At 31.3% G+C, this 17,503-nt stretch overlaps 1 long non-coding RNA gene across 1 annotated transcript in view; it reads left to right on the plus strand.

Annotated features, from left to right (window-relative positions):
- Positions 1 to 5,334, plus strand: part of LOC108731069 (uncharacterized) — a 265,224-nt gene extending 259,890 nt beyond the window's left edge. The window contains exon 3 of the long non-coding RNA XR_001937000.1: positions 5,297 to 5,334. This is a non-coding gene — a long non-coding RNA (uncharacterized lncRNA). The remainder of the gene's footprint in view (positions 1 to 5,296) is intronic.
- Positions 5,335 to 17,503: the final 12,169 nt, after the last annotated feature.

A 17,503-nucleotide genomic window follows, 5' to 3' on the forward strand; every position in this document is an offset into this window, starting at 1 on the left:
GTTCTGAATACGGGTCTTAATTTTTAAATTTTAATTATCACAGATGTAACCGTGCGCCGAAATATTCGGACGTTAACCACAATGGACCTGATTGTGAGACGCTAAAAATATAAATATAAATATGATGAGGAACCGAAACGTTTGGACATTCCTATATATGAAATAATCCCCCCTAAATTAATTGGGCAAAGAACTTATTACGAAAAATATTACCTCAGCCAGGCGCTCTCAAACATATGTTATATGTTGTACATTTACACGGTCGAATCGTAATTCTTGAATGTCCGAATGTTTCGGCTCTTCATTATAATTATATTATTTGCGTCTCAAATCGATTGTGGTTAATGTTCGAATGTTTCAACGCACAGTCACATCTGAGATAATTAAAATTTAAAATTAAGAATATAATGTATTCACATAACATCTAACTTTGACCGATCACTGACGCTCTCTTATGTATGTATGTTTGTACATTTACACGGTCGAATCTTAATTCTTATTAATTTATTCACTTCTATGTTTATTACAATAACTGTGACAATCGATGTTGTAATAATCATATAGAAAAATTAAAGAAATTTATTTCCAAATTTTGTATGGCTAAATTATTTTTCATGGCTAAACTTCGTTTTCTAGTCAAGATGAATAAAATAAATAATATTAATTATAATTTAAACGTTCAATAACACAAATCGAATAAGCAGAAACGAAATGATTCTTAACTGAAAAATTCAAACAGTACAATAATGTTTACAGATCAGTGAAAAATTACATGTTTTGCTATTTTTCTTTTCTGATTCTCTTCACTGACCTTTTCAAAACAGTTTCTGTGAATATTTTTCTCGGCATAATCATTGTTTCGTATTTAGTAACACATCGGGATACCGTGCGGATGTAATGGCAGATCAAGGAGCAGATAATTGGGTGTGGAAACATTTTTCTAAATTGGACAATTTAAAAGTAAAGTGCAATACAGGTAATTGTGATAAAGTTTATATATTTTCTAAAAAAAGAAATAAAATGATAATGGCAATGAAAGGTCATTTATACCATAAGCATGACAAATGCACTGAAGAAGATCGCTTAAAATGGGAAAACAACCATAACTTGATGTGGCGATATTTCGACAAAGAAGACTTATACACAGAAAGATGTAAATTTTGTAAGAATTTATTTCGTCAACCATATATATCACATCTAAAGGCGCATCTACAATACCATAATCAAGAAATAAGAGCTGCTATACAAGAAGAAATTGCAAATAAGTCGCTATCGCAATATTATGAAATTCATGAGGAAGAATTTATTGCACGATGCAAACGTTGCAATGTTAAAATGAACATATTTTACGGGACAGATGCATTAATACATCACATTTGTATAAAAAAAGATGAAAGAAGAAAAGATGAATCTATAAGATCTCGACGAGAACCTGAAGATAATGACGGGAACAGAGTGACACAACAATCTATAGACGATGAAAATACAAGTACAAGTTCCCATCATGATAATATGAATACACAAGCTCCTGGAACTCGAGAAAAACAGCAAAGGTAACTGTTATATAATAAAAATGGCAATGTTTCACTTTTCTTAAGTTATTAATACATAATGTACACTTTAATACGCATTAAAAATTTAGTATATTACTAAATTTAATCTATTTACTTCAATGTTTATTTCAATAACAATGATAAACGGTTATATAGTAACCTGTAGTAAAAAGTCGAGAATGATTTCCAAATTTTATAAATTTCGACCAATTTTCATTGTTAAACTTTATTTTCAAGTCAAGATGTGTAAAATATGTAATATTAATCGTAATTTCATTGATTGATAACAGAAATCGTAGAAGTAGAAATTGAACTATATGATTCTTAATTAAAAGATTCAATCAATAATTAATCTTAACATATCAATGGAAAATTACATGTTTTACTCTCTTTCCTATCGTCAACCTCTTCTAAACAACTTCTCTAAACATTTTCTTTGTCTTGATCGGTATTTTGTATTTAGCAATACATCGGGATACCGTGCGGATGTAATGGCAGATCAAGGAGCAGATAATTGGGTGTGGAAACATTTTTCTAAATTGGACAATTTAAAAGTAAAGTGCAATACAGGTAATTGTGATAAAGTTTATATATTTTCTAAAAAAAGAAATAAAATGATAATGGCAATGAAAGGTCATTTATACCATAAGCATGACAAATGCACTGAAGAAGATCGCTTAAAATGGGAAAACAACCATAACTTGATGTGGCGATATTTCGACAAAGAAGACTTATACACAGAAAGATGTAAATTTTGTAAGAATTTATTTCGTCAACCATATATATCACATCTAAAGGCGCATCTACAATACCATAATCAAGAAATAAGAGCTGCTATACAAGAAGAAATTGCAAATAAGTCGCTATCGCAATATTATGAAATTCATGAGGAAGAATTTATTGCACGATGCAAACGTTGCAATGTTAAAATGAACATATTTTACGGGACAGATGCATTAATACATCACATTTGTATAAAAAAAGATGAAAGAAGAAAAGATGAATCTATAAGATCTCGACGAGAACCTGAAGATAATGACGGGAACAGAGTGACACAACAATCTATAGACGATGAAAATACAAGTACAAGTTCCCATCATGATAATATGAATACACAAGCTCCTGGAACTCGAGAAAAACAGCAAAGGTAACTGTTATATAATAAAAATGGCAATGTTTCACTTTTCTTAAGTTATTAATACATAATGTACACTTTAATACGCATTAAAAATTTAGTATATTACTAAATTTAATCTATTTACTTCAATGTTTATTTCAATAACAATGATAAACGGTTATATAGTAACCTGTAGTAAAAAGTCGAGAATGATTTCCAAATTTTATAAATTTCGACCAATTTTCATTGTTAAACTTTATTTTCAAGTCAAGATGTGTAAAATATGTAATATTAATCGTAATTTCATTGATTGATAACAGAAATCGTAGAAGTAGAAATTGAACTATATGATTCTTAATTAAAAGATTCAATCAATAATTAATCTTAACATATCAATGGAAAATTACATGTTTTACTCTCTTTCCTATCGTCAACCTCTTCTAAACAACTTCTCTAAACATTTTCTTTGTCTTGATCGGTATTTTGTATTTAGCAATACATCGGGATACCGTGCGGATGTAATGGCAGATCAAGGAGCAGATAATTGGGTGTGGAAACATTTTTCTAAATTAGACAATTTAAAAGTAAAGTGCAATACAGGTAATTGTGATAAAGTTTATATATTTTCTAAAAAAAGAAATAAAATGATAATGGCAATGAAAGGTCATTTATACCATAAGCATGACAAATGCACTGAAGAAGATCGCTTAAAATGGGAAAACAACCATAACTTGATGTGGCGATATTTCGACAAAGAAGACTTATACACAGAAAGATGTAAATTTTGTAAAAATTTATTTCGTCAACCATATATATCACATCTAAAGGCGCATCTACAATACCATAATCAAGAAATAAGAGCTGCTATACAAGAAGAAATTGCAAATAAGTCGCTATCGCAATATTATGAAATTCATGAGGAAGAATTTATTGCACGATGCAAACGTTGCAATGTTAAAATGAACATATTTTACGGGACAGATTCATTAATACATCACATTTGTTAAAAAAAAAAAAATGAATCTATAAGTTCTGGACAAGAACCTGAAGATAATGGACAGAATGACACAACAATCTATAGACGATGAAAATACAAGTACAAGTTCCCATCATAATAATATGAATACACAAGCTCCTGAAAATCGAGAAAAACAGCAAAGGTAACTGTTATGTAATAAAAATGTTAATGTTTCACTTTTCTTAAGTTATTAATACATTATGTACGCATTAAAATTTTAGTATAACGCTCAGGGTGTCTCAAAAAAACGGATCGAAACACAATGGGGACGTAGATTGGATCAAGGGGAACAAAACAGTTTTGTACCATTTTGCAGTTGACGCAATATTTAACGAGATATTAACGTTTAAAGATAGGCGAATACAAGCGTGCGACCAGCCTACTGCTCATGTACTGCTGCCGGCAGGACGGCCTACCATCCCCACCGATCGCATGTCGCGCCGGCCGGGGGGCGTGGGCGGGTCGCGAGGTGCGGGTATAGCCTGGCAAGCGAGCCACTCAGAACGGCGCACATGGGGAGGAGAAGGATAGCGCTTGAGCAGTAGGCTGGTCGGACGCTTGTATTCGCCTATCTTTAAACGTTAATATCTCGTTAAATATTGCGTCAACTGCAAAATGGTACAAAACTGTTTTGTTCCCCTTGATCCAATCTACGTCCTCATTGTGTTTCGATCCGTTTTTTTTTAGACACCCTGTATAACGCTTTAATACGCATAAACCATACTTAGGGGATCATCCAAAAACATATCATTAGCAAGAATTAAAAGATGCGATAGAAAAAGAAATTGCAAATTATTTACTACACGTAAATTTCACAATCGATATGATGACCTTAACCGCAAGCTGCAACTATTGTAATTATTCTGTTAGTATATTTTATACCTATAAAGGAATAGATGACTTATATATAAGATTTCACTATCAATATCATGAAAATGAAAATTCAAAACTTGAAGCAGCTGCAGATAATTACGAGTATAGAATGATACAACAAGACGTAGCAGTAAAAAATATGGCTACACGTTATCATCATGAAAGTATATATTCGCAAGATCTTGAAAATCAAGAAGGTCAACAGAGATAAATGATACTATATAACATCAATATATTTTATTCTTCTAGAAGGTTCTTCTATTAGTATATTCTATTATAAACAATTAGAACAACCAAATTGAACAATTAACGATTAATGATATAGAATTTATAATTTCGTGTCAAACATTTTTAGCAAATATGATTTGAATGTTCTATTTATGTCCAAATTAAAAATATATTAACTAATGAATGTATATCAAGTTCTGAAGGACATACATGGATAGCGCGCGCGCGCGCATGATACAATTCCTTTTTCACGATGTTTCGAGTGTAAGTTGTCACCATGATAGTTCAAACTAGCAAGCTCTTGGATATCAAATAGATCAACAGAAGTATATGCTACTAATTTAATATATCAAACTTTACTAATATCAAAATTCGTGACTCAATATTCTCTCTATGATAAAAATGCTCTCGAAAAATTAATTAACTGTCAATGTTTGCACGTTACGAATGGATATTCAAAATTTCAAGAAAGAACTAACGTCAGAAAAAATAATATGATGTGTATAGATGCATCAGTCCGTAGCAGCAGAAAATATGGCTACAAGTTATCATTTTGGAAGTACATATTGACAAGCGCCAGGAAATCGAAAAGATCAACAAAGGTGACTATTATATTACAACGATATTAATATTTTTTTTTAAGTTATTAATTTATTACGCAAAATTGAAATAACATTATAACAAATTTAATATTTAAAGGAATGCTTTAAATTTCAAATAATTTACTTATATATTTTATAAAGTTACGTAATCAAATTATATAAAATTGTTTATACATAAATCTGTATTATGTTCTGTTAATTCGAATATGCCATTATTTACAGGATGTCCCATTTTTATTACTGCAGAGAACACTTTGAAAAATACGTAACTTTTAAACAAAAGTTGCATTTGAAAGCGGACAAAGAATGGTAGAAATCAGTTTTTGAAAAAAATGATTCTTTATAGTCATATGGAAGTTATAACCACACTTTCTAAAAAGAATTATATCATTTTTTTTTACATTGCAAGGATTTTTTCTAATTAATCTATTTATTAAAACATTACAGCAGAAATATCAATATTTTACAATGTATGTCATACCACATTTCAATACACTTTGACATAAAAGATAAAATATTCGTTAAACTACTAATTTTTTTGTAAATGTACTTTTATGCAAGCAAACGAGAAAGTTAATGTTTATAAAGGAAACACACGGTTGCTTTTCAATAAAACTATACAGTCGGCCACATCGATTCATATTATCTTCAAATAGCAATTATGTGTTTTTTTTCCTCAATTGATTGATCTCGTTACTCCATGTATTAAGTATTAAGATTCGTTTATCAAAGATTAATGTTTTATGATATATTTCTTATTTTATGTCAAAATGTGTCAAACTAAATATACGACAACCCGTAAATAATTGATTTCTTGATCTGTATTGTAATATTCTTATATGCAGGATAATGATAGAAATATCACGTAAAAGAGATTATAAAATTCTATTTAAAAATTGTCATAATTATTGTATGTATGACAATAAAAAAACATATTTTGTTGAAAATTTATTTTAGAATTACTTGTCGCATTTCAGGCCATAGAACTTTTGTTTGAAATGTTTTTCCATATCTTTATATTTTTCGAATCTTCTTTGTTTGCTTGATACTTAAAATACGACACTCCATATGTGTAATCGATATATTCAGTAATTAATATATGTTATTGTACATGAGTAATTGCGCAATTATTATGAAATCTAAATAGTAGCAGCGAGCTTGGAAATTCTTTTTTAAGAAGCATGAATAAAAGAGAGAGAGCTGAAGACTCCCCTAGTATTGACTGAATAATCAAATAATATATACGTGTTTGCAATATGATCTTGTCCTTGTTATACATCAATATTTATCCGACTTTTTAACTACGTTGTATGTACTTATAGTTCCAATGAAGAATCTATCTCATCACAAAATGTAGCGATCGTATTTGTAATGTCAGTAATTACAATTAATTATTTTGATTTTGATATTAAAACATATATTATGAATAAACGGGCGCTCTTGACAAATATTTACACGCTCTGCATTGTAACGTAAAGCAATATTATGATTAAAGCAACTTTCTTATAAAAACATAATTTACATATTGTATTTTATTAGAATTGTTTATGAATTAATAAAGTATCGCGTTACATCAATAATTTATCAGAACGAATTTTATATGTAAAAGCGACTTACTGTAACACAAGTTTTAATTTTATATTTTGACACTCGCGTTGAAAGCGTTATATAGATGAAAGAAGCACTGATGAGAATCCTAAACGAAGGATCGAAACGTTTGCGTAATTTATTTTATATGATATTCGAATAAACACACCAATAACACATATACCAGTAACACATACATCTGTGTCGGCTCTTATTGGCATGATTACTCGAATGATTTTATTTGCAAGAGCCTATAATTTCCATATTATTTGAGTACCGTTAAAAATTTGAATCATATTTATATCAATGTATAAATTTAATATTATATTTTGTATAACATCTCATGTCATCTATAATAATATGTCATGGTTAATTCGTATATACAAGGTGTTTCTCATTTGATGCTTCAAACACAATTATACTTTATTCCCAAAAATGCTTCTAAAATGGAACTTACGTTGTTTTGAGGGGCTCCTTTTTGATGGTTCATCTCAAAATGTCCATCTCAAAATGGACGTTCTTCTAACTATATGATTTCAAGGTGTGCTGTACTTTGTTCAAAATGGAGTTTTATAGTTTTTTTTACATAATATGCTTCCTGTACTTTTCTACATATGAAAGCATTCAGATAGAGATGCCAAAAAATCATTAATTTACGAGATATTTTATATTTTGTTTTAGCACAGAGCAGAATAATAAAATGTATTAATTTATGTTAAGAAAACACCTTGATGATTATTTAAAAAGCCATTCATTTTGCTTACATGTAATGTTATAATGATTATGTATTTCCTTTATTTAAATTTATTAATCTTATTATACTGTTCATAAAAATATTACGATACGATTATAGGAAATTAATAGTATATGATGTATTTAATATCAGATGTCAATATGTCACATAATAAAGTACAACATAACTCGTAAATTAATGATTTGTTTTGTTATTTCCATTTTATTATTTTTATTTGCAAAGTAATTAGAGGAACCATATTATGTAAATAAATATATATATATTATTCCATTCGAAAAAATAAACGTCACCTTGGTATCTTGAAGGCATGTTCGCCTAGAAAAGATCTGTAATATTAGGAAAATTTGTCTTCCTCGAAAATAAGTTTCACTTAAGATATATTTTAGTATAACGAATAGTCCGACAGATAATTGCGTTCTAAGTTTAAAATGATACGTCCTGTATGTATTAGATATGTTGTAAAGTATATCCTGATAATGCTGACGGATAATACTCCTATTGTTTAAAATAATTATTTTCTATTTATTCAAATGCAGATATTTACAATTTGAATATTTGGAGTATTATTATTCTAATATTAAAATCTCTCTCTTTTTTCTGATTGACAAATATTCTAATCTGTATATAACATTCATTTAATGTTAGTTACTTTAGATTTTTGATAATAACGTTTAACATACTATAATTGATTGTAATGTAGTTATTGTGAAATTAATGTAATTGAAACATGCTTCGAATATCGTATTTGTATTTCGAAAGTTGATGTATAATTAGATTATAATATGGTTAACGAAAAAGGAACGCACTTTAATTAAAAAGATTTACTTTTAAAAGTATACCTCCTCTTATTTATTTTATCCGTAATTAATTAGAGATATGCATTACTTATTATAACATATGGTTCACATTCTATCTTTTCTTTTTTTATTAACTTGTCTGTTAACGTTAAACGTTTTCCAAAAGAAAGAATTTTTTTAGCGTAACAATATTTTACGATGATTAATGTCTTAATGTTTGCATTGTTTTTACATCTGCAATTGCGCTTATTTTTATTTTCTGATTTATGTTCATGAGCCCAATTTACAAGTAATAGCATTCAATATTCTTATTTTTTATTTAGAAGTAAAATCCATATAATTAAATATAAATCTTATAACTTAATACTCTACTGTAAGTTACAATAAATTTAATAAGCATTAAAATATTGAAATGATTTAATAAATCAGTTCATATTTTTATACTTGGATTGGAATAAGACTATGGAGTTTTGTTATTTATTATTAATGTAATAATTTCAAAGAAATTATAATGACTTCTTTTGAAAAAGATTTTCTTCAATCATTTCTTACTTAATATTTAGTATATGATTCAGTTAGTACTTGATTTCATAAATTATAATATTTAAATTTACAAAATATTCTATTTAATGCATTTTGTGTAATGTAGTAAAAAATGTTTTGGCATACCTTGTTAAAATATAAAGTTAAAAATTTTTTTTACAGTATCAATAGTAATGCATTTAATCAATATTCCTTTCAAAATATATATTAGCGTGAAAAGTCAACATGATTGTATTAATTAATGGCTTTCTTAAAAAATATTAATTTTTTACAATCATCAGAGTATTGTAAAAATTAATTATTTTCCGCAATTGTCACTTAATTGTAATAATTTGTTTTACTAAACATCAGTTTTTTTCAAGCTATTACTATAATGTAAAAATTACTGCTTTGATGCAATTGTCGATTTTATACAACTATTGAATAAATTTTATTTTATGCGATAGTTGTGTATTGCTTAAATTATAATACACATGTGTCGCAATAAATAAATTCTCTAGTTATCAGTTGATGTCTTCACTTATCACTTGGATATGACTAGGGAATTTATTTATTGCGATACAGGTGTACCATAATTTAAGCAATACACGACTGTCGTATAAGATAAAATTTGTTCAAACATCGACAATTGCATAAAATTAATTTCTGCAATATGGCAGTAATTTCGAAGATACTGATATGTAATTAAACACATTTTTATGATAAACTGACAATTTAAAAAAGTAATGAATTTTTACAATACTTTAATAATTGATAAAAATAAATAATTTTTTTAATACAAAGAAATTTTGTATAACTATATTTACAATTATTGCAATTATCGATTTTTTGCAATACTGTGCGTGTTGCAAAAAAGTCTTAATTATATAAAAATGGTTACATTGTAATGGTTACATTATCATGGTTACATTGCATTCGTAATGGTTACATTGTCATGATTACATTGCATTCGTAAAGGTTACATTATCATGCGGTCGGTCGTATTGTATAATATGTGTGTACCCGTTGTATAACAAGTGCAAACTCTGAAACCTGTAATTAATAAAAATTATGCAAGCACAGTATAATATTGTTAAAAATTAATGAGAGTAGAAAATATATTAATTAGAATATGTACTGAAATTTTGAGAAAAGATAGATAAATCATATTTTTACATATACAATTTGTACATCTTCTCGTGTACACTGTACGATCTCGTATACGTAATGAGAATATATGGACGCTCTTTGCTTTTTCTCGTATACACGAAGTACCATTAATGATTCTCTAACTACATATGCATTCGCGCGCAAAGCGTGCAAAAGCGGATCTCGTGCTCGGCTTTGCACGAGACATATCACGGAACAGAAGCCATATATTTTTTTTACATTTCGCAGTACTTTGGTACACATAATATTGGAGTCATACGATTAAACTTTGCCATAACGAAGCCTTTGCTTTCGCTCTCATATTTAATGCACGTAGTTTTCCCCCGCTAGGACATTACACAGCTCGCGATCAAAAACATTTTTATTTGATTTTAAACAGCCAGACATCAGAATATTCAAGTGCGACAAATAATCACTTGAATGTGCGAGATAAAGACAAGTAGTCGATTAATTCTAAATCAGACAATCTGCAATTAGTCTTACTCGTTTTATTCAAAGAGTTCTTACCGTTCACGTCAAATATATTCCCGCAATAACAGCGTGTTTATAAATGTATATTACTGTTTTGAGAGTTGAGATGCGGTTGCCAAATTGCTTATTCTGTAGTCTATAAAGAATGAAAGTAAAATTGCTTTTGGAGAAAATAAAATATAAAAGCGTGAATTCACAGAGGTCTGATTATGCCCGCATGGATGCGAGCAGTAAATCACCCGATCATATTCATGAGCTTGCACGCGTGTACGTAAATAAGGACACGTGTAGACCGCGTACCCGCGAGGCATAGATCGACACGCGTGACGTATGGGCGAGAAGTTAATCAAATCGTTTTCAGCAATTTATCAGACCAGCCATCGGGCCGTTACGACATGCCGTTCGCGCAAACAACGTGACACGATACGCCTGGAAATATTGGTCAACTCTGAATAATTACCGCACCATAATCGGAAGTCCTGATTGTCACAACGTTCATGACTCTCAATAAATCGCTATGAATTTTTTATACAGCTCGCAAAGAGTGGAAAGTAGTGTTAATACAGGAAACTGCAACCTTTTTCCCCATCAGTATTAACATATATATCGCTGTCAATCTTATTTATATGTTGACTATTGGATTATTTGTAGGAAAAAAAATTTTTGAAATTTTTTGAAAGGCAAAGAAATTCATACGTTTCAAATTTATCAAAAATTTTACAGATTAAAGTATACGTGAAATTAAGAACTCGTATTTCAAAAAGAAACAATTAAAGACAGCACGAATTTTGAAAATCGGGATATCACAGAGATATTTTAATGACATCTTCAATATTGCTTAAATACTCTTTTTATTTTGTGAAATATAACATGGTATTATGTCTCAATTATATTCATACGTAATCCAACACTTGCTACGTATGCAACGTGCGGTGTGTAACTATCAACATAAAACACGTAACACAATGCAGTTTCATGTATGACTATGTAACTTTCTGCGAACGGCTACGTTATGCAATTTCGTGCAACTTGGGACATGCTGGATTAAAACTTTGTTCTGTTTAGGGATGGTTAATTCACACATTACACTATCTGCTTTTTACTTGTTAATTGTTATGCCCATTGTTGCTCTACATCAGATTATATCAAGTACTTTTATTTTTGAGATAAATATAAGTTAGCTATTAAATTAAGAATCTCATAGGACCGTACACAATTAATAAGAGATAAATGCCTTTTCAACTGTTTAGCTGGATCTTAAGTGCACTTTCTCTTGTATAATTCTGTGTGAATTTATATACTACGTATGCCCTTTAAACTACGCACCGAAATGTTTTTTCGGTCTTGAAACGCAAACTCCATTAAATTATTGCAGTAATATCACGAGTTGAATTGACTAGAAATTTAACGATTCGATGGCTACCAACTAAATACAATATTAAATATTTCGTAATGTTAAATTCTATAATAACTATTAACAGAAGATGGTTACGTTTCTGAATACAGAATAATTGTTGGAACCTTAAAGAGAGCAATTAAGAAATCTAAACGTCTTTTTTCCGCAATCCATTCCGGATCGATCGAAAACGGTCGATATCGATGCAAATCGAAATAGTGACTCCAAATGTTATTCTTTAATATCCAATAGGATATTGGATTGAGAGTGGCAGTCGGGTGCCCTCGATTTATGATGAAAAAGTAACCACCCCCTACAGAAGCACTCATTTACTCTTATATTCGGTGAAGTAACCAAGATTAAACCTTAACATCTTTATTAATTGATATTTATTATAAATTTATTATTATTATTGTAATGTTAAAATTATTTTAAATAAATATTTTTCAAATATTTTAAAATCAATCTTTAAAAATTCCAATCCTTTCTTTTTAGTTGGGAGACTTTTTTTAATGAGATGTAAAAAACCAATATATTTAATAATTAATAACAAGTGATCTTTTATAAAAAAGAAATTTTTTAAATATAGAAATAATTTAAATATAGAAATAGTTTTAAATGAAAATTTTAGTTGTGCACATTTTTATTTAAAATATTTCGATATCTTTAAAGAAACTATCATTAAACTTTAATGCAGTTGAATCGGAAGCTTCCTACATGTGTCACTGCAATAGCAATTTCTTCGAAATGAGAAATCGAAAGTCTCGAATATTTTTTATTTCTTACCAAAGTTGCACGGGTGATAAACTATTGACTTTTCAACGCCCTTGGCGACGCAGTTATGGCAAGAAGAGAAAGTTCGGAAAGAAAAGCATCCTTCGTACTGCGCAACACGTTTCGGATATTATGTCGCGGCGGCGATCATAATGAAGTATCGATGAAACGTACAGCGCCGGATGAGAGAGAGGGAATTTCATGACACCCGTAGGGTGAGTAAAACGTGAACGGAATCGTATTTTCCCCAAACTCTTTCCAGGGAATTTACCGGGCAAGTGCCAACTGCGAACCTGGACTTTCGAACACAGAAGTGGCTAGAATCACCGTAAAACGGGAAACCACCGTTGCACCAGATGTTAGTACTTGAATTGGACACCCCACGTCCTCTTTTCGTCTTTAATGCCCTTCCCCTTTTATTACCTGATTTAACATTTTCCTTTTAAATATTTGTACTTAATATCTTTACAATAGTAATAACATTATTACAAAAAAATTTTAATGTTGAAATTGAAGACATTAATATTAAATAAAAGTGTAATAAATTGACCAAACGATTAAATTAATTTTTGTATATAAGTTTTGTTTAACCATATGATATATGCAAAGCAAATATAAAATTAAAATTTATTACTTTTAAAGAGAGAAAAAGAGAGAGATTACATATCAAACTGATTAATTTAATAATTACTATAAAATAAAAAATTAGGAAATAAATATGTATTGCGATAAATAGAACAGCTTTTTAAAAGTTAATGGATTAATGACTATGTCTCGTAACATGTAATGTCGTCAATGCTTAATTTGTTTTACAATAAATGTATACTGAATTAATATATTAACATTTTTTCACATCAAATTTATTTATGTATGTAAGTTAAGCACATTTCACAATCACGCAACATTTGTGTCTGTATTACGTTTTTTACTCTGTATTTCCCTCAATGACATAATTTTTCTCTTTCTACTACTGCTTTCCCTTTGTCTTTTTCTCCTAGATCTGCCATTCCGTCCGACGCGACACGTACAACGGAGCCAAAGCGGAAGTAGACCGTCTCGCTCTGTACAACCATGATATTTTCCATCCACCTGATCGCTGCAGCGTGCTCGGAAAGATTGGATCGTACCAAAATATTGTTGTTACCGTCCGTTGCCGCGTGTTCCAAATCGCGGTAGTTCCGTGCATGTATTCTTGAAACAGGGGCCCAGTACCAGACCGCAATTTCAAGGTGATATAAGTATCGGGAGCAATACTGCGAGAAGGAATGTAAATACTGCATGCAATCGATGCAAGTCTTCCAGTTCCAAGAAGTTAAGAGGATACTACGTGAACGCAATCGTATAAATGTCGTCTATAATTTAAATTTATTACGCCAGACTATACGGTGGACGTATTGATTTTAATTAAACTATCGGAATAGCATGTAACTTTCATAAGAACCAAATAAAAAGATTAAATAAGATATTACATCCTTTACTTAAGCTTTTCTATTTGAAAATGTAAAGCTCGCTTATGCCCGCCGATAAATGTATAATGATCTATGTGCGCGTTCATCACTTCGCAATTGGATTTCCAATCCCGCTTTGACAGTTATTACGCGCAGAAGATGCATAAAAGTGGATAACTGCTATGCAAGGATATAGGGAGTTTCTTTTTGAATTACGACCTGGTTTTCCAATTCCGTGAAGATACATCAATCCGATTAAATCGTTTGCGAAGTTGAATCTCTCACCGCACTCAAATCTTGTCAGCTTCTCTTCCTTTGTCGCGTCGCCGAGGAATGGACGATGCTCTTTCGGAATCAGTTCGTAGTATGGCGTGACCCTATACCGAAAGTAATCAACCCCGACGGAGACATATCCACCCGGATGTTCTGGCTGGTCAATGGCGAATGCCCGACTGTAACTCAAGTCGACGCTATTCAACGTTTCACCGTACTGTTTCTATGCATTGGCGTTTAAGAATGGCATACACGTTCCATCAGCGAAACTTCTTGAGTGACCTTATCTCTCTCTTTCTCTTTCTCCAAGAGTGATAAATTGTACAAACTTTACAGAAGTCCTCACTTCGCGCGTTATTAAATAAAGATTTTCCAAAAATTAATTCTTATTGCACATTCAACTTTTTTTTCCTTTCTCTCATAATATCATAATCGATATCATCATATATCAACGTTATTTTAAACGTATCAATGTTATTTTAAATCGTATTTCAAACACTATTAAAATCTAGGATTTAACCGATTTCTCCGAAACAAGAGGGAATCATGGTAAACTGATCGTTTGCTCACCCAGCAAAAGCTCGTCTATCTTCTCGCAGTTTGAACCATCATTTCTTGCACGAGCCGTCAGACGCAGATTACAGAGCGCGGCACAGACATTCTAAAATCAGCCCGCGCTGTGTGACCCACCGCTAAAAGCAATCAACTTTAACCGAGACTTATCAGCAGCAGTCGAGAACGGTGGGCAGCTGAATGCGGGGCGTGCTGGGGCAAACTTCATTAACCGTTAGATACGTGCTACTATACGAAAGCTCGCAGCCGCTCCGCTTCGCGCAACGACAGCGCAAAAAGCTGTAATTCGCGGAATCGGGGCGGTCACCGCGGTCGCGGCCGTAGGATGTAGAGTGTAATATTATTTTTCACGAGTAGTTCTTTGTACGAGAGATGGTGGACTCCCTTCCAACATCCTCTTTTATCCCCACGCCACGACTCTTTGCTCGCGGATCCGGTTGACCGCGTGCACGCTTGGCATTTGTCATCCGAGATTCCTTTGTTCCGGCGCGAAACAAACGAGAAACTCCCACCGTCCTCGTTTCCCTTCCCGCCAACTTTGTGTTCGCCAACTCTCTCTCTCTCTCTCTCTCTCTCTCTCTCTCTCTCTCTCTCTCTCCCTCTCTTCGCCAGTAACGCTCCACGATCGCGCTAGTTCTACCCTTCCCTTTTCTTTGCGTCACCACTCGTTCTCCTTTACGCCCTCTTGTCCTCATGTGTGACTTAATCAGAAGTTTTTTTTTGCTCAACTCGGAGGTTACTGAATTGTCTCGCCCGCTGTGTGTCTCTACACTCAGTAAATTCAGCACCCGGCAAGATTCCGCTTCGTTATACGCTGCTTCGTACGGCACGGAAGTGCATACGGTTAGTTACATGCTAAATTAATTATTTTACGCTATTCACACAATGGACAATTTTCTGAGGGATAACTGAAAAAATAAAAAATAGTCAAGACTAATAATTAAAATTAATGGACTCTAATAGAAACTCATCCATTATTTATTTATCATAAAAACTATTATTATCGTTATTATTAACAAATAAAAAACATACATTAGCGTTAATAAAATTTCTTTATAAGACAAGCGATTTTTTAAATGTTGTGCTGCGTGAAGAAAAATAAAAAATAGATAGTTGATTTCTATTTCTACTCAAATCACATTTCTGAACGTACAGAACGGGAAATGCAATAAGAACTGTTAGTACAATCGGTAAATAAACGCGAGAGGAAATTTACATGACTTAACGGAATGAGGGATTCAAAGATAACTTTGCGGGGTAGGTCAATTGACTCACGGTTGGTCGGCCGATACGTCCTCGAGAAGCCACCGCACCGTTGGAAACGACGGAGTTCATCCGTCACGACGTTATCGCATTGCCCGGTCCGACTACGTGACGAAGATCGAATCTCGTCACAGTGGTGTAGGACGGCGATCATGCCAGCATGAGAACATCGGCCTGGGGCGATGTTTGATCGACTTGCCACCCCCTGAAGGGACTTCCAGACGTTGACGTTCGAACGTTGGGAAACGATCGAAATTATCAATACATGCCTACGTATATACGTTATATTACACCATCAAGTGTTCATTAGGATTTCACAGAATTCAACAAATTACAAATATCGCTGTAATCTGTTAACTATAATTAGAACTGTGTTTTAACTAATAATTAGAACTGTGAAAGCTGTATAGGGTAACTCCAGTATATACGCCGCACCTATCAAAAACTTAATTTATTAAGTGTTATTTACTATGTTTATAGTAAACGAACTATATCAGTAAAAACTTTGTACTGTCTACTACTATGAAAAAAATATTAGAAATCCGAAATATTTATTTTTCATATTAAAAATAAACTTTTTGAAACCTTGTATTTTTGCCGCACATATCTCATAGGGGGAAAGGGGATATGTACGGCTCATGAAAAATTTACAAATAATGCAAACATGCTTAATAATACAAACATGCTTTACTATTCCACTACACGTATGTATCACGAAATAACCATTAAGTCTTTTACACGTCCTACATTAATCATTTTATGTAAATTATAATTTATAATGACGTTACTTATTACAGTGACAAATCGATTCAACTCACAATAAATTCATTAATATTAACAGTAAGAAGCTGAAATCATAACACAATACTAATATAACATAAAGGCATATAACAGAATAGTTACGGGAAAATTATCCCCACTCCTTCTATTTTTTATCAAGTCTAACTCAAGCGTCCTAATGATATTTTCGTTATTTAATTCAAATTTTTATTTAAAAAAACTATATAATTATATTAATTTAATAAATTATTTAACTAAACAACGATAAAGCTCAAAGCACAAAATAAAAGAAATAAATAGAAAA

This window comes from Mycetomoellerius zeteki, unplaced genomic scaffold (assembly GCF_001594055.1).
Source record: "Mycetomoellerius zeteki isolate Tzet28-1 unplaced genomic scaffold, Tzet1.0 scaffold12, whole genome shotgun sequence".
NCBI lineage: Eukaryota > Metazoa > Arthropoda > Insecta > Hymenoptera > Formicidae > Mycetomoellerius > Mycetomoellerius zeteki.